The 21,894-nt window shown below is 37.8% G+C and overlaps 1 protein-coding gene across 1 annotated transcript in view; it reads right to left on the bottom strand.

Moving 5' to 3' along the window:
* LOC726903 overlaps window positions 1-21,520 on the bottom strand; it is a 52,732-nt gene extending 31,212 nt beyond the window's left edge. Inside the window, exon 1 of the mRNA XM_001122620.5 lies at window positions 21,227-21,520. The gene's annotated coding sequence lies outside the window, so the exon portion shown is untranslated. The remainder of the gene's footprint in view (window positions 1-21,226) is intronic.
* Between the last annotated feature and the right edge of the window lie 374 nt (window positions 21,521-21,894).

The raw sequence follows: 21,894 nt of genomic DNA, 5'->3' as shown, positions 1-21,894 counted from the left end.
AAACGTCCAATACGTCGATCGACTATCCTTTGTAGGAGGAGAGAAAAGGAGCTGAGGCCGATTGGATTACCGTCCAATTGGAATTCGTAGCCGGATCTTCCGCTTTGCGAATCGATTGCTTCGCTAATTAAGCTGTCTGGAGGATCAGACGACTTTTTCCTCTTTGAATCTCTTTTTCGCTCCCTTTGTGTCGCGGCGACCGATACTGTGAAGTCGATTTCCTTGAACCAAATAATCGAGGGAAAAAAAGAAAAAAGAAGAAGAAAAAAAGGAAAGAAATTTATTTCCAACTTGATTCTCGAATTCTCTTTCTCTCTTCTCTTAATTTCTTTTTTTTCAATGATGAAATAAAAGAAGAGGTAAAAATTGTTATTCGAAGGGGAAGAATAGGGATACGTTGGATATTTTTTTCTCCAATATATATCTCTCGTGTTTCTCTTACAGATAAACTGCCTTACCTGAACCCGTACCCGGCTTATATTCTTTTACGGGGGGTTCGTATCCCTTGCACTCGTTAAACACTTGCTTTATGCGCCGGGCCGAGAATGAGAAAAGTTGGCCGATATTGCGCGGAACGCTTTCTTTTCCTTTTTTTTTTTTTTCGACGCTCCTCCACATTATCGTACGCGAATCACGTGCATCGAGCAAGTTACGTACCTCTCAATTCCACGAAAATTTTGTGGAAAGTTGTTGGTCGTCGGAAGACGCGGGAAATTGCACGAAACTTAAACGTTTTTTTCTTCCGGCCCTCGAGGAATACGCGTTTAAGAGTTTGGAGAACAATCCTTCTCTATCCTTGATAAAAACTCTTTAACTCGATGAAAATTCATCTTATCCTTCCTCTATATGCATATTCCTTTTTCGTATATTCTTCTGAAGAAACGAAAATATTCGCAAAGCGATAATAAATAAAAAGAAAAAAGGAAAATTCGAAGCAGAGTATTTTAAACAGAATCTTCGAGGGAAGAGGTTTCTTTCGATCCTGCGGATAAATGAAAATGAAGAGGGAGAAAAGAAAAATCTTAAAAATTTGTAAGGCTCTTTCCGCTCGTCTTAATTACGAGTTACGAATATTAAGGAAAATCCCGGTGGAAGCATCTCCAATTAAAAAACCGCCACCTAACGATCTTGGGGAAAAGCACTACTTACACCCTCGAATGCTCGTTAACGACAACTTATCGTCTTCTCCCCGATCCCTGGGATCGAGAAACAAGACTCCGCCTCTTCTTCTTCTGCTAGACTTGTGACCGCTTCGATCTCGAAAAGATAAAATAAAAGGAAAGGATCACTTTCTCGAGTTAAGTTTGGGAGTCGCAATAGCCTCGAGTCGGAATAGGAAAAGTCGACTTTAAATTTGGGATCAATTTGAGGTAAGCTTCGAATCCATTTAAATTCCTTCTGTATCTAATACTACGAAGTATTTTGAACACTATAATATGATATACCAAATTCGACGAATAATAATAATTGAATCGAATAGATAAAATAAAAGAGTCAAGGAAAGGATCACTTTCTCGAGTTAAATTCCTTCGAGCATGTTTGGGAGTCGAGTCGAGTCGAGTCGAGGAATAGGAAAAATCGACTTTAAACTTGGGATTAATTTGAGGTAATCTTTGTCACGGATCGAATCCGTTCAAATTCCTTCTTCGAACAAAGTATTTTGAACACCATATCATACACCGAATTCGACGAATAATAATAATTGAATCGAATAGGAATTGGTATTTAACATTTATCATGGTGAATCGAGAATAGAAAAATAAAGAAAAAATAACGAAAGAAAAAAGATGAATTTTCGAAAAGTCGATTTTAAACTTGGAAAAAGATCAATTTGAGGTAACGATCGAATCCGTTCAAATTCCTTCTTTGAACGAAGTATTTTGAACACTATAATATACCGAATTCGAACAGTAATAATTGAATTGAATAGGAATTGGTGTTTAACATTTATTATGATGAATCGAAGATAGAAGGATAAAAAAAATGATAAAAGAAAGAAGATCAATTTTCGATGTCGGCAAAAGATAAAATAAGAGTCAAGGAAATAAGAGTCTCAGTTAAGTTTGGGAGTTTCGAGTCGAATAGGAAAAGTCGACTTTAAATTTGGAAAAAAGAGATCAATTTGAGGTAATAATCGAATCCATTCAAATTCCTTATTCGAAGTATTTTGGACGCCATAATATGATATACCGAATTCGACGAATAATAATTGAATCGAATAGGAATTGTTTAACATTTCATCATGATGAATCGAGGGATAGAAAAATAGAAAAAAATGACTAAAGAAAAAAGATCAATTTTCGATGTCGGGAAAAGATAAAATAAGAGTCTCAATTAAGTTTGAGAGTCGCAATAGTCTCGAGTCGGAATAGGAAAAGTCGACTTTAAACTTGGCAAAAGAAGATCAATTTGAGGTAACAATCGAATCCGTTTAAATTCCTTCTTCGAACGAAGTATTTTGAACACCATAATATAATACACCAAATTCGACGAATAATAATAATTGAATCGAATAGAAATTAGTGTTTAATATTTATCGTGGTGAGTCGAGGATAGAAAAAAATAAGGAAAGAAGAAAGATCAATGTTCGATGTCGGGAAAAGATGAAATAAAAAGAGTCAAGGAAAGGATCACTCTCTCGAGTTAAGTTCGACCATATTTGAGAGTCGCAATGACCTCGAGTCGAGTCGAGGAATAGGAAAAATTGACTTTAAACTTGGAAAAAGGGGATCAATTTGAGGTAACCTTTGTCATGAATCTAATCCGTTCAAATTTCTTCTTTGAATGCCATATAATATACCAAATTCGACGAATAATAATAATTGAATCGAATAGAAATCGGTATTTAACGTTTATCATGGTGAATCGAGGATCACCAACCAAAAAAACGACGAAAGAAGAAAGATCAATTTCGCAGTTACAAATGACAATCGGAATCGAAAGAAGGAAATTCGACGATAGAACAAAAGAGCGAGAGGGATGGAAAGATCGACTCGCTTTCGAAATGATAAATCGCGGAGGAATGGAAACGTCTGAAGGTAACAATAACGTCCCGATGCGGCGATATAACCGGGGAGGAGGAAGTGACGAGAGGCGGAAACGAGGAATTCGGTCCGTTGCCGGCGAACAGTGGGCGCAGGTGGGTGGCGGAAGGTCGACCCCGGGGTTTGTGGGAAACCAGGTCACAGCCAGGTCACTGAGCCACCCACCTTCCAGCGTGCCGCCTCGACGGCAAATAAAACCGTCCGTCCGCACGATCGTTGCCGAATTAATTAGAAATATGTATCGAACGCGACCGATTTTATTCGATTCGAAGAGATCCGTCCACTCGAGGAATTTTTCCTATTTCATTCGCCTCGTCCAGTTCGTAATTTAAGGGGAAAAGGATCAATTTCCAATTCGAGTAACTAAGTTATTCTCCCAACAAACCCGGTCTCTTTTCAACCGTAAAATTTAACACTCGTAAAAATAATAAAAACACGCGCGGGGAGGAAGTTTATCGCGATTCTAGATATTTCGTTCGTTCATTTACAACGAATTTCAATTTAATCTTTACAACAGGGGGACGCGTGTACGCGAAGAAACGCCATTTCCACGCTATTACTTAACAGACCGTGTTACTCCCTCCAATTTGTGGCAATTTGCCGGCTGGCCGATCATTTCGACTGTCGATCAACTGCTCGTGCAGTTGATTTCGAGATTCGATATATAAAACGGGGAAAAAAATATATCGAATTTGGGAAACGCAGTATTCGAATGTTTGCCGGAGGGGAGGGAGGAGCAGAGGGGAAATTTGGGCAAACCGTTCACGTACGCGTGTTCCCTGTAAATTGATTTTCCTGATTGCGCGTTCTTTCCGCGATACTTGGAGCCTCGCGCAAAAAGAGAAATTCCGTTCGGCATTGATTCGAAAACCTGTGCGTATCCACGCTTCTCCTTTGTCAAATGCGTTTCGTTTTATCGTTTCGAGAGCAATGAGAAGGGATCGTGGTGGAGGGAGAAAAGTTTCGAAAATAGCGAGATTTTATTTTGAAATTCCGCGCGGAACAACGCTCGTTTCCTGTCGGATGTTAAACACGATTAAAGAGAGGAATGAAATGACACGATTTTCGTTTCGATTCTTGCTTGTTTCATTGCTGATAATTGCTGACTCGCTCTTGGAATTTTAACAGGTGTTTCTCGTGGGATATTGTTTAGGCGAACGTTTAAAAATTTAAAATTAGAAATTCCTGAAATTTATTCTTAAATGTAGTGCGTAACAACAGAAACTATTTTTCGTAGATGTACGATCATCATCGACCGAAAGTTTCTTCAAACTTTTACCTCGAATATTCCTCAACTATCTATACATTTCTTCAATTTGTGTATTAATAACAGCTTCGTATCGAATCGTTTTTCCTCTTATTTTTAACTATCTTTCAAATCTTTCCTCCTCGTCGTAAAAAAAAAAAAGGAGAAATACAATGTTTGCTCGATAATCCTTCGAATGGAATTCGCTTTTTATAATACAAAGACTAACCTCGCAGTTAATTAGATAATTTAAACGGAGTATGCGATGAAATGGCCGATGAAGGGACGATTTTAATTACGCGGAGTAATCGGGGAATGCCGCAGAGTCGCGGTGCCGTTTGTCAAAGAGGAGGGCGCGGGTTTATATTATTCCTTGTAAATTTTCGCGTTGTTCTCGATGCATCGCTTTTTTCCTTTTTTTTTTTTTCTTTTTCTCTTTTTACGGAGTTTACTCGAGGAAGGACTTTATAAATCCACCAGCGTGGATAAAGTCGTGAAACCCACGGGACGGTTAGTTATAATAAAACGATAAGAGAGGAAAGAGAGCAAAGGTAAGTTTGCTCAACTTTCGAGAAAGGGAAGTTTTTTTCTTCTTCTTCTTTATCTTTTTTATCCCGCTAAAAGATATTGACATTGACAACGAGTCAGGAGGAATATTTGCAGCCTTAAGAATGCAATATCCCGTTTTATTATATCGTATATTTTTTTCTCGTTTCGTTTTATAATTAATTCGAAATTAACGACACGAGCAGATAAGTCGTTTCTCGATAAAAATCAACATTGATTCTCCTGAAAGTGGCCGCATATTTTAATTGGGGAATATCGATGGCCGCCTCTCGTTTTTTTAAAAAAACGTGTTCGGTAGTTTCAGTTATTTAAAGAAGGCACGCGAAAGGGAAATAAACGTTGATAAAAGTAAAAAAAAAAAAGGCAGTGTAATTTGGAAGCAAACAATTATCAACAAAGACAGCGTAAAAAAAAAAAAGAAAAAAAGAAAAAAGAGTAGGATTTAACGAGCAACGATTTTTTCCTTTTAGTGTATCGCGTCGCAAAAAAAAGTTTATCAAACTTTATCGACGAGTTTTATTTATCGACAAGATTTATTCTTTTCTTTCTTCCGATATTTCTATCATTATCATCGATCTTTCCATACCGAAGCATCGTAATCGATTATTATTTATTTTTGGAATATATATATATATATTCAAAAAACAACTATTTCTCAAACTATAATTTTTCGTTCGAAATGATACACATTTTCGTTCCTCGCATTTCAATCAACAGTTAAACTGGGAATGAAACTATATATAATCAATCCCGGAACGAGATCGATCGAATTTTAATAAATTGGAAATTAACAAACACGAAGGAAGGAAATATTCGTCATTTTCTTTCGATTTCTCGCCTGTCATCCGTCGCGTGCTATTCAACGATAATAAGGGGGGAGGGGATTAAAACGATTCGGCCGCAAGTTGGCTGGTTGCAGGGCGACGGTCGTGGAATTAGGGGGTGGCCGGTGACCCGGCCACCTCCCCCGCTGGCCCGTTTTTGAATAATTCGCGTGACCCGGCCACCGTGGGTGCACCAGCACCCACCTCGAAAACCCGTCCCTCCTCCCCTCTCGAGTACACCGCCTCTTCCTCGCAAGTAGCCACGGTCTGTCACGCACAGACCGACCGAGACTGACCCTCGTATACAATACCGTTCAAAAGTTGGAAATCGTTCGAAATAGTGTCTTTCAGAATCGAGAATTTTTTTTATTTTATATCGTATTCTCTTCCAATGTGGAGAATGAAGGAAAATGACGTGTATTTTTATTAGTATCAGGTGAAAATATAATTCTTGGTATTCGATATCGTGTCGTGGATCCTGTTCCAATATGGAGAAAAGGAAATGACGTGTATTTTTATTAGTATCAGGTGAAAATATAATTCTTGGTATTCGATATCGTGTCGTGGATCCTCTTCCAATATGGAGAAAAGAAAGTGATGTATATTTTTATTAGTATCAGGCAAAAATATAATTTTTGGATCAGGTTAGGTTATTTTATGTGGTGAAAATATAATTCTCGAATTTTTGGTATTCAATATCGTGTCATGGATTCTCTTCCAATACGGAGAATGAAAAGAAAATGGCGTATATTTTTATTAGTATCAGGCAAAAATATAATTCTTAGATTTTTGGTATTGGGTAGATCAGGTTAGGTTATTTTATGTGGTATCAATGAAAATATAATTCTTAGATTTTTGGTATTGGATAGATCAGGTTAGGTTATTTTATATGGTATCGGTGAAAATATAATTCTTGGAATTTTGGTATTGGATTTTTGGTATTCGATATCATGTCATGGATCCTCTTCCAATATGGAGAATGAAAAGAAAATGGCGTATATTGTAGATCAGGGTAGATTATTTTATGTGGTGTCAGGTATTGGGTAGATCAGGTTAGGTTATTTTACGTAATATCGATAAAAATATAATTCTTGGACTTTTATATTGGGTAGATCAGGTTAGGTTATTTTATGTGATATCAATAAAAATATAATTTTTGATATTAGATTGGTGATTTTTGGCATTATGAAGAAATTTCGGATTTGGAAATAACTTTTTTCACGGTGTATCGAATATACGTTTAAAAACGAGGTTCGGGATTCTGTTGACTCGGGAAACTTTTTCGTATAATTTTTGGCCACTCGCGTGCACGCGACGAATTAATTACGAATCGTACTGCGCTTGTTTGAATTCGCGCGTTTCTCACGGTGTCGTGCGTCTCCAGCGGCGCAAAATTAATTTAATTCTTCGATCAACTTCTCTCCGCGTTGCGTTACGTTGTTTGCGTAGAAAATTTTGAGCCAAATTGATCGTAAGGGATGGAATTAAAATGAAAAATTATTAAATTCATTTCAATTTTTCTATTTCATCTCTATAAAATCGGATATATCGAAGTAGATTGAATAATTCATTTTCTCAAATCGTCATCTCTCTCTCTCTCTCCATCAAATAAAATATAACAACAGCATCGTGCATTGGTATCAAATTGATTGGAATAATATTCGATGCAAAATTATCTTTCCGTTTAATTTTCCGCATTTGACTGGGATTGCTCCGATGAAAGATTTTAAGTGGTTAATATCGACGTGTTGCTATTTGTTTGTTTAAACGAGCGGTGTGTAATAATGAGAGTACGTCGACGAGTGATGGACAACGAAAACGAGTGTATCGAAACCGAGACCAGCCACGGAACCAACTACGCCAATAAACGATTTTACGTTCTTTTTGGTTCAACGAAGCGATTGAAGGGAAAACTCGTTCAAATTACGTAACGCGGCTCGAAGATGATTAAAAAACGTTTCTAGAAACTTATCGAGTTTCTGAATTTGAATTTTTCCAATCAATCCACTATATCGATCGAATGAAATGAATGAATGGATAAAGGAAAAAGATATATCAAGATCAAAAACTTGTCGAAGAATTCCTATTTAGATTTCTCTGGAATCATTTCCTTTCTGCCTTTTTATGTCTATTCCTGAAATTCTTTATAAGTTCAATAGCCGGCCAATATTAACGATAGCTGCGAGAAGATGATTAAAAGATGCAGAAATAATAAATGGTTGGAAGTAAAGCGCAAACACAAGAGGATAATTGAGATTCGGTTTCGAGAAAATCTTGCAATAATTAAATTCTATTAAAAAGGGATCTAGAGAAGGATAATCGGATACGATTGAATTAATAAAAAAATCGTTTCTCTTTTCTTTTTTGTTCACCATCCTTCGTTCTTACTTCGACGCTTACACGCGAGAAAGTATCGCGTTTTTGTCTCGCGAATTTTTCCAATTGTTCGAACCCGTCACTCGCGAAGAAGTGAAAAAAGAAAATGGAAGAAGTCTCGAGTGATCGTGGTCGAGTTTTATATTGCAATTTTATAGACGTCCAACACGATAACTTTTGAAACTTTATCGTCGTATTATTAATCGATGGTTGAAAAGTTCTCGATATATGGGGAGAATATCGGTTGTCGTTTAAGTGAAATTTTCATCGTAAAAGTATTGTTTTATACGCGTGTACATTATAAATGCGAAACTTTCCGCGCGATGCACACAAACCACGTTAAGACCACGTGGTGAGCGACGCGTTATCTCGATCGTAACAGCGACTCGTTCCGCATCGAGTCGTTCGTTATTTGGAAAACGCGATCTTTATTCCATCGTGTCAATTTCATCTGGTTGTGCAACAACATAAATTACGTTCTTCGTGTATCAATTTTAAAAAAGGAAATTGGGAAATTTATAATATTTATAATATTTATAATATATCGCTCATCGAAGATTAATTTCAACGATGTTTCGAGTTGTATTTCAAGGGAAAATAATAGAAACTTCATTACCTTTTCTCTCTTCTCGCCAATTAAAAGAAGGGATAATCGTTCGATAATGTTTGTAATTTAATGAAGAGGGCCGAAATCGGGCCGAACAATTTCAATAACGATTACGTTAAGGATCGTGGGGACGGTCTATTATCATCTCGTGATCGCGAAACTCTTCTTCATTTCTCGGCTATCTAATTTATGCCGAACCCCGTGGCGCCCCGTTTCTTAAGAAGCTCGCGTAATTTTAACGAGCTCCGACCTGACGATGAGTTTTCGGCTCTTCGTCTCCGCGAAATAACGAAGCAGCCGAATATTATTAGGCCAGCCAGAGCGACTTTCATCCCTGCCACCAATTTTCCACCATAGATCGCCTCTTTCATTTATATCGAGGGAAAAGTTTAAGAAAATTGTGAAGAAAATTATTCCTTCGAAATTATGTTATTCCTTTTTTCCAATCTAAAACTGCTGTTAACAAGTCGAATTAATATTAATCTGCTTTCTCTTGCCATTATTTTTCGAGTAATAAATAAAAAAAATAATAATCTGCTCTCTTCCGCCATTATTCTTCGAGTAATAAATAAAAGAAATGAAATTCGAGCAATTGGGGTACGAAAAGTTTAGGAGAGGAAAAATTATTCTAATTATCTTGTCCCTTTTTTCGAATCTAAAACTGCTGTTAAGTGTTAGAGTCGAGTGTTAATATTATTAATCTACTCTCTCCCGCCATTACTCTTCGAGTAATAAATAAAAAAAATAATAATCAGCTCTCTTCCGCCATTATTCTTCGAGTAATAAATAAAAAAATGAAATTCGAGAGAGGAAAAATTATTCGTTCGAAATTATCTTGTCGAATCTAAAACTGCTGTTAACGAATCGAATTAATATTATATATAAATAGTCACTATTCTTGGAGTAATAAATAAAAAAAATGAAATTCGAGCAATTGGGGTACGAAAAGTTTAAGAGAGGAAAAATTATTCTAATTATCTTGTCTCTTTTTTCGAATCTAAAACTGCTGTTAACGAATCGAGTATTAATATTATTAATCTGCTTTCTCCATTCTCTCTCTTTTCGAATAATAATAAATAAATAAATGAAATTCGAGCAATCGGGGTACGAAAAATTTAAGAGAGGAAAAATTATTCATTCGAAATTATCTTGTCCCTTTTTTCCAATCTAAAACTGCTGTTAACGAGTCGAATTAATATTATATATAAATATCCACTCTTCGAGTAATAAATAAAAAAATTCAAGCAATCGAGGGAAAAGTTTATCCCTTTCGCGAATCTGAATCACAACTATTGACAGATTAACTACTATTAATCTACTCTTTCTCTTTCTTCTTGCAAACACCCATTTCTATATTAAATAAATAAAAAAAGAATAAAGAATAAAAAGAAACACTAGATGAACACTAGTTACTTGTTAAGAGAGAGATTAGAACGTGTAAACGAATGTCATTTCTTAATAATTCTCGAGCAAAATGATTCCTGGAACTCAGTCTTTGAAAAAGAATATAATATAACGAGTGTAACAGTAGATTCTCGCATTCACGAATGAGAACGAATTGCGTTCGACGCGTCCTCCCCTTTTCGAGACCGTGTCTCGAAAACCTCTCCATCCCTGCTCGCCGATACACAAACGAAAACCTAGTAGCGAGATGAAAGGCGCGAGAAATTGTCGCGGTGTATAAACCGGTGGTCGGTGAGAAAAGAAGAAACGAACCGGCGTAGTCCTCCATTAAACCAACCTCCTCCTCCTCCTCCTCCTCCTCCATAGTTCCTGCCATATTTTTGCCGGGGATAACGCGCGGAAACACGGGGGGATACCTTACGGCCATGGGTTGGGCGGAAGCGAACCGTTTCCCATTTTTCCGCCCCGTTTCGATATTTAATGGGGCGGAAAATCGCCGCGTTTTTCACCGCTTTAAACCGCCCCGCTTCTCATCTTCTCGTGCTTCTCTCTTTCAGCGAGACGATTGCTCCAGGGGAGAGGGAAAACTATGTACGTACATCGTTTACAATTATTATTGGCAATTTTTCGGCAACGATTCGAATCTCCGCCAGGAAAGAAAGAAAAATTCGATAAAAATTTTGATCCACGTTAACATGCAGACCAGAGACGTCGCGTTCGTGTCATTGTCTTTATTGTGCGGGGACAATAGTCGTGATTTCCCACGTGTCGTTACCTTTCGCGCTGTCTGTCGTTCTGTTTCCACGCTCGGAGAAAGAATTTCAGAGAAGGGCGGGCTCTCTACGATATTTCATTCCGCTCTTGGAGAGGAAATTTGATTGGGGGAGGAATAGGATATTTTGGAATTCGAAATCATTCAGATATCGAGGAACGTATGTGTAGAGATTTGAATTGTAATTACAAGAAATATCAGATCTTATTAAATCTTGGACTTGATCTTTCAAAATATCGAGCGTTTGCTTGATCCAAATAGAATTTTCCCCGCTTGATCCGTTGCAGGTTCAACTTTGAACTCGGTAAGAACAAATAGCTTTCGATCTCCTCTTCCTAGGAAATATAGTTTTTCGATTTGAGTTTTTAAATACTTGTTTCTCTGCTCTCTTAGCACTAGAGCATTCACTCGTATTTCAAAAGTCAAGCGTTTACTCGCTACATTTTCTTTCTTTTCTTTTTTCTTTCGACTCTTGGCGAAAACGAAAGTCGATCCACGCAGCGTACGCACAGAAAAAAAGAGAAAGGAAGAAAAATCCAATCGATGCGAAACTTTTTTCAAAATTTCGATATTCCCAAATGATTTCGTATGTTCATTCGCTTCATTCTGAACTCGAATCCCATGGAAAGGTAAATTTCAATCTCGTACAATTCGAAATCGGAAGGGATGCCTCCCTTCTCGAATTTCAAGCGCCTTTCTTCAACCTGATGGCCTTGACTTAGACAAAAGAACGTTCCTTGCCTTTCGAGAGAATTGACGTTTTCAAAAACGACTTTTTGATCACGAGATAGACCTATTCTTTGTATCCAGACAGACGTAAATTATTTTCGTAAATTATTCTTATTAAAAGTTTATGGGGTTGATTTAATTAATTCCCTCCTTGTTCCAAACACTTTTCGTTGAAATTCTTTTCGAAAAGGAGGAAAGAAAGGAATTCGAGAAGGAAATAGATAAATTGCCTTCAAATTCCATTAAGTGTATAACAATTCAAATTTCCTTTCACTTTTCCAGCTTGATTCTCTTTTCATGTTTCCCCTATGATTACAATTTATAAAATGTTCAAGTGGAAATTATTCTTATTAAACTTGACGAAATGAAAATAATTTATCGTCAAATTTTTAAACGCGTTTCTCTCTTATACAGAATCATTTCCCCAAATTCCATCGAATACTATGAAGAAGCGAAGAAGAGGACGAAATTCCACGAATCGATCAAACTTTCATCGTCGAGAAAATCCCTAGGATCGATTATCTCAGAAAAAATAATCGAAGACAGGAATTCGGGGATGGAACTTCAACGAAAACTTGGAAACTACTTGGAACTACAATGAACGATCGAGAATCTCGTCGAAGGGGGACAGTTAATTCCGAGAATTCGATTCGTTCGGTTTAATCGGCCACCTGTCTTTCCCCACCTTTTCCACGGCGCGCAACTTCTTTTCAACTTTATTCCTCCGGCATTTATTCACTGGCACGGCCCTCTTCGCCGTGCTTCCCCCTCCTTCCCCCCTTTCTTTCTCTCTTGAATGCACGAAGCGTGGGGTAATTAGTAGTGGCTACCACCACGAGCCACTTCCACGACCTACTTCGCGCTCCCCAAAAGATAAATAAATAAGATCCTTTCCTTCCTCCTCTCCACTCTTCCTCTCCTTTTTTTTTTTAATAACTGGGAAGCAGCACGATCGACGAGCATTATATATATATAAGAGCAAACTTGAATCGAGCACATTGTGCTCATTGCTTTCAAACGATCGAAACGATTGCGGAAATGCGCGGAGAGAATAGGGAGGATAAATTTCGATCGGCGATGCGGTCTGCTCGAGGGTGAAAATGGCTTCTGGACGAGTATTATTCCGAATATTTATTTCGTCGAAGATTTAAACTTATTTAAAAAAAATTCGAAGGAGTTGAAATAACAAGGGGATACAATTTTTTTTCAATACAATTTTAGTCGAGGAAAATATGCGTGCAAAAATTATAAAATCATTCGTTTAAGAAAGATTCGATTTGACTTAAGATACGTGTTTAAAAGGAGGGAATGGACAAGTCGATTATTAAATATATTTTAGAAAGAAGAGGGACACGTTTACTTTATCGTTCGATGTCTCGATGGATTCGTTCCGATCCATCATCATCGATCGACGACATCGTTGCTTGCTTCTGAACGATTCTTCGAGATCGATATACGATAATAATTCATGCAAATAAAGAGAGACAGATATGTGAAGAAAATATAGGAAGAGGCGAGGTAACGAATTTACCCAAGAGAAAGGGGAGGAAGAAGAATTTCAAAATGGGGAAAAAATAAGAGGAGGAGAGTGGTTTGGGTAAAGACAAATAATTAAGACGCTCCTTTAATATTTGGAATAGAATGGAAGCGTGGATGCATTAATTAAAATTCCGCCCAACCACCCACACGAGCCGGCCAAGTCTTGGAACCCTCCGGGAGATCGAGTCCAATTCACTTAAAAGGACCACCCGCTGTTTCATGGGCCTTCGTCCCAACCTCCTCTCCTCTCTTCCTTTCCTCCTCCTTCTTTTTTTACGTTCGTGTGCGTGTATTATTTATCAGAAGTCGAGAGTTTTTTCTACGTGTTTTTCAACGAATTTATGGGATTCTCTCGCCTCGAGCTGTTTTCGCGTTAAATTCTTGGTCATTGAATTGAGAGAATCTTTTTTTACGTTTCTCGTATTGCTGAGAAAAGAAACGAAGAAATTTGTGTTAGTGAGATAAGGTATTTATCTCTGAAAATTTTGTCGACTTTGAATACCGGAATATATATTAATAGATACTTTTAGAATTAAAAAAGTTTGGAGAATTGATCGAGATTCACTTCAAGAAGAAATCCATCCATCCAGAAAATTGAGTGGAATCGGTCGATTAATAATAAGAAATAATTGGGACGAGTCGAAATGAATTGGAGGCGCAAAAGGGTTGTTCGAGAATTTCCAAAGAGACTTTTTTTTTTCATCTAATTCCACTGTTTCTCCCTACCTTTGTCAGCCGTGTGCCTAATTTCCTTTCGCACACGCTCGCCAATTTGCCACTTAATCAAACGGGCGGCTAAAAAGGCCGGCTAATTAGACAAGCAGTCGAAAGAGCCGCATCTACTTTGACACGTGTGTATCGAACTAGGCCAGCCAGAGGGGTTGTGTCGCTGCAAAGTTTCGAATGTAACTTTCCTCGTCTCTCCTCTGATAATTAAATTTCGAATGATTTACGTGACTGCCGGCGAATGATCAAATTTTCAAGAACCGAACAACGGACGGGCCAATCAGATTTTTCACGATTTCACGTTCTCCTCCTCGATTATCCCCCCCCTTTCTTTCTTTTTTTCGTTCAAGGAAACTTTTGTTGGTACCATTTTCTTTCTCCTTTTCTTTCTTTAACTTTATTCTCTGATCGCGAATAAATGTTGGTTAGCAATATTATGTATACATTTAAATTTACCACTTTTAATGTTTTTTTTAATTTCTGTAATAAATAAACTTAAGAGGTTAGATTAACTTAAAAAAATTTTTTTAAATTTTCTGACAGCGAAAATAATGTAAATTCTGAGAAAAGAGAAAATAACGTTGAATCTACGGAATCCAAAGTTGCAGAACTGGCCTCGTTACGAAAGTTATCTACATTTATTCACGCGTCTTTTTAATCGACTTGTAAATTTTAAGTCGGATTAAATTAAATAAATGTAAATGAAAATCGTTGCTTGTTTCCCCTCTCTTTTCGTCTTTTCGTTGTGAAAAATACGCGAGGGGGAAGTTTGGGGGAAAAGTGATGCCCCGAAACGAAGACAAAACTCATCCGAGATATCTCGAGATATATTAGTTTGCCAAGAATTCTCGAGAAGTTTCTCGGTCTCTTCCAGATATTGGTCGCAATATTTACGCGTCTTATCCCTCTGTCGTCAATTTTTGAAAGCGTAATATCTGTTTTTCTTTCTTTTTTTTTTTTTTTTTTTTGGAAAAAAAGGGATAGCAAACTGTGCTCCCCGAAGGTAGCGAAGCCAAAATTCGAAGGATCGATCGTTGTCCAAACATTCCTCGTAAACTGTCCCCGCCTTTACACGACACGGCAAACACGTGGCGTCGACGTGACGTAAACAACGGGGACGTGAATTCACCGTGCACTATTAAGCTTCATTCTCACTGACAGAATCGTGTCGATGCGTCCCACCGCGAGTACGTTAACTATCCATTTGATTGTCGTTCATCCGTCAATTTTAATTTCGAAACCGAAAACCGGTTGCCCCAACTCGTGGATGAGATCCGAATGAATCAGTGACCGATATAAATTATCGTTTTTCAGAAATTATATCTCCTCGAGAAATTCAACGAGATGGAGATACTTTGGAATTTTATTCGAATTTATTATCTGGATATGTATCTGCGTCGAACTGAGATGAAAATATTTTCACAAGGATGCGATAAAAATTTCGAACAAATGTATAGAATAGAGATATATAATTGAAAATGAAGGATGTATTGATTTTTTTTTTAAAGATCTCTGGAGGAGAAAATATAGAAGAAAAATAACGTCGAGTTGGGATAAAAATAAATGAGAGAACTCCCACGCACGAGAGATGGTCCATCGATGATCATTCCTATGAAATGACCGTACGTGCAAAAAATTTCGAAATGTGTCTTTGTTAGAGAAGAAGAGGTTTTTCTTGGGATAAAGTCGAGCGTTTCCATTTTGGACTCGACTGTCGGTCGAGTCATCATCTTAGAGTTGGCGAAGTTATTATATAAATTATCATCGTTATTTATCTTTATTTTCTTCTCCTTTCAATATCAATTCGAGATATTTTTCCCCTCGCGTTTAAAATCCCCGCCTTTTCCGGATAACGCAACTTTCACACTGCGTTGCTTGTTTTAAACGTAATTAATTTTTTTTTTTTTAAATAAAGCGAAATGGAAAAGCATTCTCAATTTCCTAAATCGGTTCCATTGTCTCTGAATTTTTAAGAAAGCTCGAAGAAATTTTCTCTGATCTAGGTCTAGGTTAATGAAATATGAGTTCGCGCCAATTCTATTTTGATTAAATTTAGAATACTAATTTATCCCTCTCCTCCCCTTAATTTTTATTTTTCCATCGACGTATATCATCTAGTCACAAATTATGTCCAACTTAATTATCGAGGTATAATAAATGTTTCCCTTCCCTGTTTTCCTTCTTCTTTTTTTCCAACGGAGTACACTTATTAATTGAAAACCGGAATCGAAATCGACGTTTCTCGTAATTGAGATATTTCATCCACCCTCGTTTATTATAATTTTTATAATTTCCAATTTCCTTGTTAATAAAACGATACGTTTATTGGCATTTATTGCAATAATGGTGAACGATAGCAGCAGAGAGAAGATCGAGATTCATCTCGAAAGGGATCGACGATATCGATTTCACGAGAGAAATTAAGAATTTTCTCTCGACAAATTTGATTCAGGTTTATTTATCATCTTTTTTCCGTATTTCACTCCTCTTATTTTTTATTATTTTTTTTTTTATTTTCAACTTAAGCCAGGTTTAAGTCCAACTTATATTACCCTTAGATCCCGAAACGCGTTAAATCGCGCGCAACGAAGGCGAGGTATTCCTTTTCATTACGCGTTCCTGCGCCTACCTTTCCCTCTCCCTCTTCCTCCCTCTCTGGTCGTAATTCATCGGACGAGGCATGGCTTTAATGCATTCGAAAGTCTTCCTCGTGGAAAAATATAACCGTGGCGAATCCCCGAGGGAGCGGAATTAAGCCGGAGGAAAACACATTATGGGTGGAATATTTCGTATATATATCTCACGATCCATGGAAATTCCGCCGCTCAAGTCGCGAGTTTTCCAGGTCACCGGTCGCGAAAAATCGAAGATCGCTCGGGATTCGTCAGGATTATAGAAAATATCGGAAAGATTTAATAATTTGGAAGTTCGAGGTCCACGACTCGTTATGAATGAAGAAAGTGTGCGCTTTTTTGCAAATCCAATGAGAATGAATCATTTGATATTCGCGAAACAAAATGGCAGAGAATCGAAACGTTACTCGAGCATTAAATCTCTAGATCTTTTTTTTTTTTCTTACATCAGCGTTTTCAAAGCGTTTTAGACAAAAATTGATCGATGTAACGATTTCGAAATGAGAATTTTATCCACGGATGTGTTATTAAAGGTATATTTAATTCTTCTTTTGCTAAACAAAACGCGAATATATCACGTGTATATGAAATGTGATAACGCTTTAGTATACGTCTCTCTTTTTCTCTTTCTTCTTCTTCTTTTCCTTTTTTTCACTTTATTTCAGAGAAGCCAAGTAGCGAAAAATAATATTTTTTTTAATAAAGACCAACTTTTAATTCGAAAGAAAAATATTTAGATTGAAAATATCGTATTTGTTACAAATTGAAGGTGACGTTCCCAAGTGATGTAAATCATTTATATAATAGTATTAATCGTATTGTTGATACAAGGATCGAATTAACTCGATCGATAAATATTAATATCCATTGAAACTCGCCTATTGAAAATCTTGCATCGATTTTTATATCCATCGTATCATTACACGATCGATAAAAGTATCCAATCCAATTTTTATTAACACACGTTGAATCCCTTTATAGAAAAAAAAAAAAACATGCACAATATACATATCTAATAAGAAAAAGTGGAAAAGAGAAACGAGAAAACAGCAAAAAAATTCGCAAAAACTTTTTCTACGATTCCCGCTTCGGCGCTCGAATTGCCAACAATGCGCCTCGACAATGTTTTCGCCCCACATGGGGCGAAGAGACAAAAGGAGTAACAAACGAGTTTCTGTAAATTTCGATCCCTCCCTCAACCACCAAACAAACTCGTCGCCAACCAATCCGTGAACAAAGGAGCGAACTAATAACCGTGAATCGATTCCGAAAATCGGAAGGCAAGCAAGAAGGCACGAGACGAGCAGACGGTGGGAGCCAGTGGTTCGATCGACCGTTTAAAAGAACCCAAACCTCCCCCCTCCCCTCAACGATGGGGAGAGGAGGAGGGAGGAGGAAAGCGGAACGCTGACCGTTGCGAGCTTCCGGGCGAAATTGAAATTGTTCCCCGATGAATCGAGCTCTCCATCGGGTCAGAATCGAGCCTAACTAACTTGTGAAACGAAAACGCGGAAGAGGAGTCGCGGGAGGAACGAAATGAAACGGTTGAAGGGGTTTGGAACGCGTAGAGTATTGCTCTCTCTTTCTTTTTTCATTGTCTGAGGAGAAAAAGCGGCGACTCTTCCCCTCCTCTTCTCTCATTTCCCAACATTTCGAACGCGTCTCGAACCGAGAAGTGATTAATTACGATATCGCCTTTATACGAAGCTGCTTCCTGCTTCGTTCGATTGCCACTTGGCTTCTTTTTTTTTTTGTTTTTCTTTTTCCTGGGTTAAAAATTGTCGTGTTCCTCGACGTGTGGATTCTTTCCTTTTCTCTCTCTCTCTTTTTAATCGGAGTGTGAGGATTGATATACGTCGGATACGGTTGAACCACGCCACCCATGTCGGGATTTTTGATGGAGAACGATGGAGGTTCGATTCGTTCTCGTTTGCTGGGACGCGTTTGAATTCGATTCGTGGATTTTAAAGTGTAAAGTTGGGTAATTATGGTAGAGGTGGTGATATTTGTTTAGAATTTTTCGCTGGATTATTAATTAATTTGTTTCGAGGACGAATTCTTTTTCTTTTCTTTTCTTTTTCAGGTTGTAGTGTTTGTTCGAACAGAGTGGAATTTCGAAGCGAGAAAGAGGGAGGGTTTGAGATATATAAAAGTGTGAAAATGTTGAACAGATAAAATAGAAATGGATAGAATGTTTGATATTTTTAGAAATTGAGTAATGGAGGTACTTAGAACTCTTCGAACTGTTCGAAGAAGGGTAAGAAAATTTATCACGTTAATTAAATTAGATCAGACACGTATATTCGAATTTAACGGCCAAATTATTTTGAACTTTTCGTTTGGATAATTAATTTCCAATTTTAAGGATTTGATGTATAATAAAGGTAAAATAATTTAAAGTGACTGAAATAAATATAAACTACTCGATCTAAACTACTCGATATTTCTTACAGATATTTCTTAATGATAAATCAAGCGTTTAGAATTTTGCATATCCAATAAAGTAATAAATTACATTGCAAATTCAATAAACCGAACCATATCTTAACCAATCTGCTTCATCCTTCCCTCCATGAATTTTCGCTCCCTCAATTTAATCCCTCGTCTCAATCTCGAATTTCTTCCCTCGAATATTACTCTCCAATCAATCATATCCACGAGATAGGGGGAAATAAAACGTATTGAAACCCTTCCCCCTCTCTAAAGAAGTTCGAAATTCTCGAAACTTAATCTTTCATCCCCAGAACCTCCCCTCCCGAAATTACAAACTCACCACGATACATCGATATTATTCGCGAATTCTTCGCGACCCACTTTCCCATCCGATTCGCGAAAAAACCAATAATTAAACAATGCGGAACGTGAAATGGGATTCGAAGGTATTCGAAAACGTTTTCAATTATGATTTTTATGGTTACAAAGAACGCGATGGGTAAACGAAGAAAGAAAGTTGAAAGGTGGAAGAAAAGTTTCTTTCCCCTCCCTGTCTCTCTTTGCGCCAAATCGCGCGATATTAATTCAAGTTTACATTTTCGCGTATCCTCTCAAGAATTAATTAGAATCATAGAAAATGGTTCAACACACGTTCATTACTCTCTAGCGTTCCGGTGTAGAGAAACGAGGCCAAGAGAAGATTCTACTATCCTAAAATTATGAGTAATATTTAAATTAATTTCCCCAATTTGTGGAAAGATAAGGACGTAATTAAAAAATAATAATAATAATAATAATAATTCGTCGAAAGATAAGTTGAAACCCAAAGTTTGCTTAGAAAAAAGAGAAGAGGAAGAATTATCGAAAGCCGAGCGATATCCGTTCGCAAATAAAAAGTGGGCGAAGTTGGTTTTAGTCGTGCAAAAAATTATATGCGAAAAAATGTTTGCACGTGGACTTGGATATGCATCTTTGATCCCTAGTTTTTTTCCATTCCAAGTTCAAAAAAAAAATCTATCGTCAGACATCCTTTTTGATATATATATATATATATATATTGTTGCTCGGTTTTTCATGTAAACGTGACACGTAAAAGGATTCGATATGGATATTGCGAATCGGCGATTTTCTTATCTATCATCACTCCCTTCGAACATTCGTTTGCCTTTGTCGAGACAAACGATATTGGCACAATTTATTGTCATTGTTCGTTGACCCATAAACCTCGCGAAACTGTCTGTGAATTTTACTTTTTTTTTCATCTCTTCTTCTTCTTTTCTTTGCGAATAATTGTGCAAATGAATCACATCCCATAGGATTATTTGTTACAAATTATACGACAATGGATTCGAGTAGAGTGATTAAAATTGAACGGATAGATAATCGATCGAAAAATTACAGTAAGAAAAATATAATAATTTTTCGAAACGACGAGATTAATTAATTAATATTAATTAAAAAGTATGCACGCGCAACAAAGTATGCACGAACTCGATTTCGAAGCGGGTTAAACAGCGGATTAAATATCTTGAAAAATTCTGAAGTTTAATTAAATGTATAATGCGCGGCAAAGTCAATTTCGCTTCCGCGTTAACGAAATACACCCTCGCCGTCCCACTTTGTCATTAATATATTCAACGATTCGTTAATCGAAACGAAAGAGATATAATTCGAAATCTCGCGGAAAGAGGAAAGATTATTCGAGAAGATTATTCGCGGCGAAAGGGAAAAAAGTTACGCTCGAAATTATGAAAGAAGTGGAGGGATTAACGGGCCAATTATCAAGCCACCCGATAAATGATTTTTAATCGATTCCACGAGGGATTCGTTCGGGGGCGTGATTCGTTGGCGCGGGGACGGAAATCAATTTCCCTCCAAAACTACGGGGGATCGCAATCTACGCTCTTTCATCATCAACCCTCCTATGAATCTAATTAAATCGCTCCCTTGGCAAAAGACTCCACGCTCGAGTAACCGACGAAATTAAAAAGAAGGAAGGGAAAAAACGTCTTAATTATTATTCCAAAGGCTTCTTAAACAATCTTTTAAAATTTTGAATTTTCAAAAAGATTTACAAACAAAAAGTCTCATCGTATTATTCAAACAAAAAAATTAATTATACAATCTTGCTCGACGTGTACGATCCCCAACTTTGAAATCGATCTCCAAAAGAGAAAGAGATAAACAAAGAAATCCCTGGACGGGACGGCACACGAAAGGAAAGATGCGTACGAGCGTGCACGTTGCGCACGCGGTCCTCGATCAAAACAAATTCGTGGAACGTGATGGATCTATAACGGATCTATCTATCTGTCTATCTATCTACCTTGCGTCGATCGTGGCGGGCCTCTCCGATCGGAACCATCGAGCGCGGGAATCCACTTCCTTTCCACTTGCTCCCCTCCTCTCTCTCTCTCTCTCCTCCCCTTTTTTTCTTTCCTTTGGAGGGGCCACGGAAACACGGGACACGGAAATGCACACGGGGCCGACACGTGAACAAGCACGGCCGAATGGCGCGACTGAACTCGGCTGAACCGTGTCGGAGCTTGACTCGCCACCGAAGAGTTTCGGGCCGGCGCTCTCGTTCGCTGAAAAGGGGGATGGCGGCGCAACTCGGGGTTCCAACTCGCGAGGAACGAAGGGAGGGAGGTGGGTGGGTGGGAGGAGGTGGAAGAGCGAGAATGAAACCGCGACTTCGGGGAGGAAGGATAGGAGGAAATGGTGCGATAAAGGGAAGAAGTTGATGGAAGGGGGGGGAGCGACACAAGAGGATGCGCGTACAAGGTGTTGCCGAGCGTGTGGGCGAGTGGAATGAATGAAATGGAAAAGGCAGGGGGTGGGGTGGGGATTTGGCGGGGGAGAAAGTGAAAGGAGGGAGAGGATGGATGAAATATTGTTGTTATTGGTGATGGTGGCGGGATGGATGGAGGAAGAATGGAAAGGGATAAAAAGTGATGTGGAAAGGAAATGTAATTCGATCGAAGTGGATCTAAG

Source organism: Apis mellifera, linkage group LG11 (assembly GCF_003254395.2).
Source record: "Apis mellifera strain DH4 linkage group LG11, Amel_HAv3.1, whole genome shotgun sequence".
Taxonomy (NCBI): Eukaryota; Metazoa; Arthropoda; class Insecta; order Hymenoptera; family Apidae; genus Apis; species Apis mellifera.
Note: the sequence above shows the minus strand (reverse complement) of the source record. Positions and strands in the feature narration are given on the sequence as shown.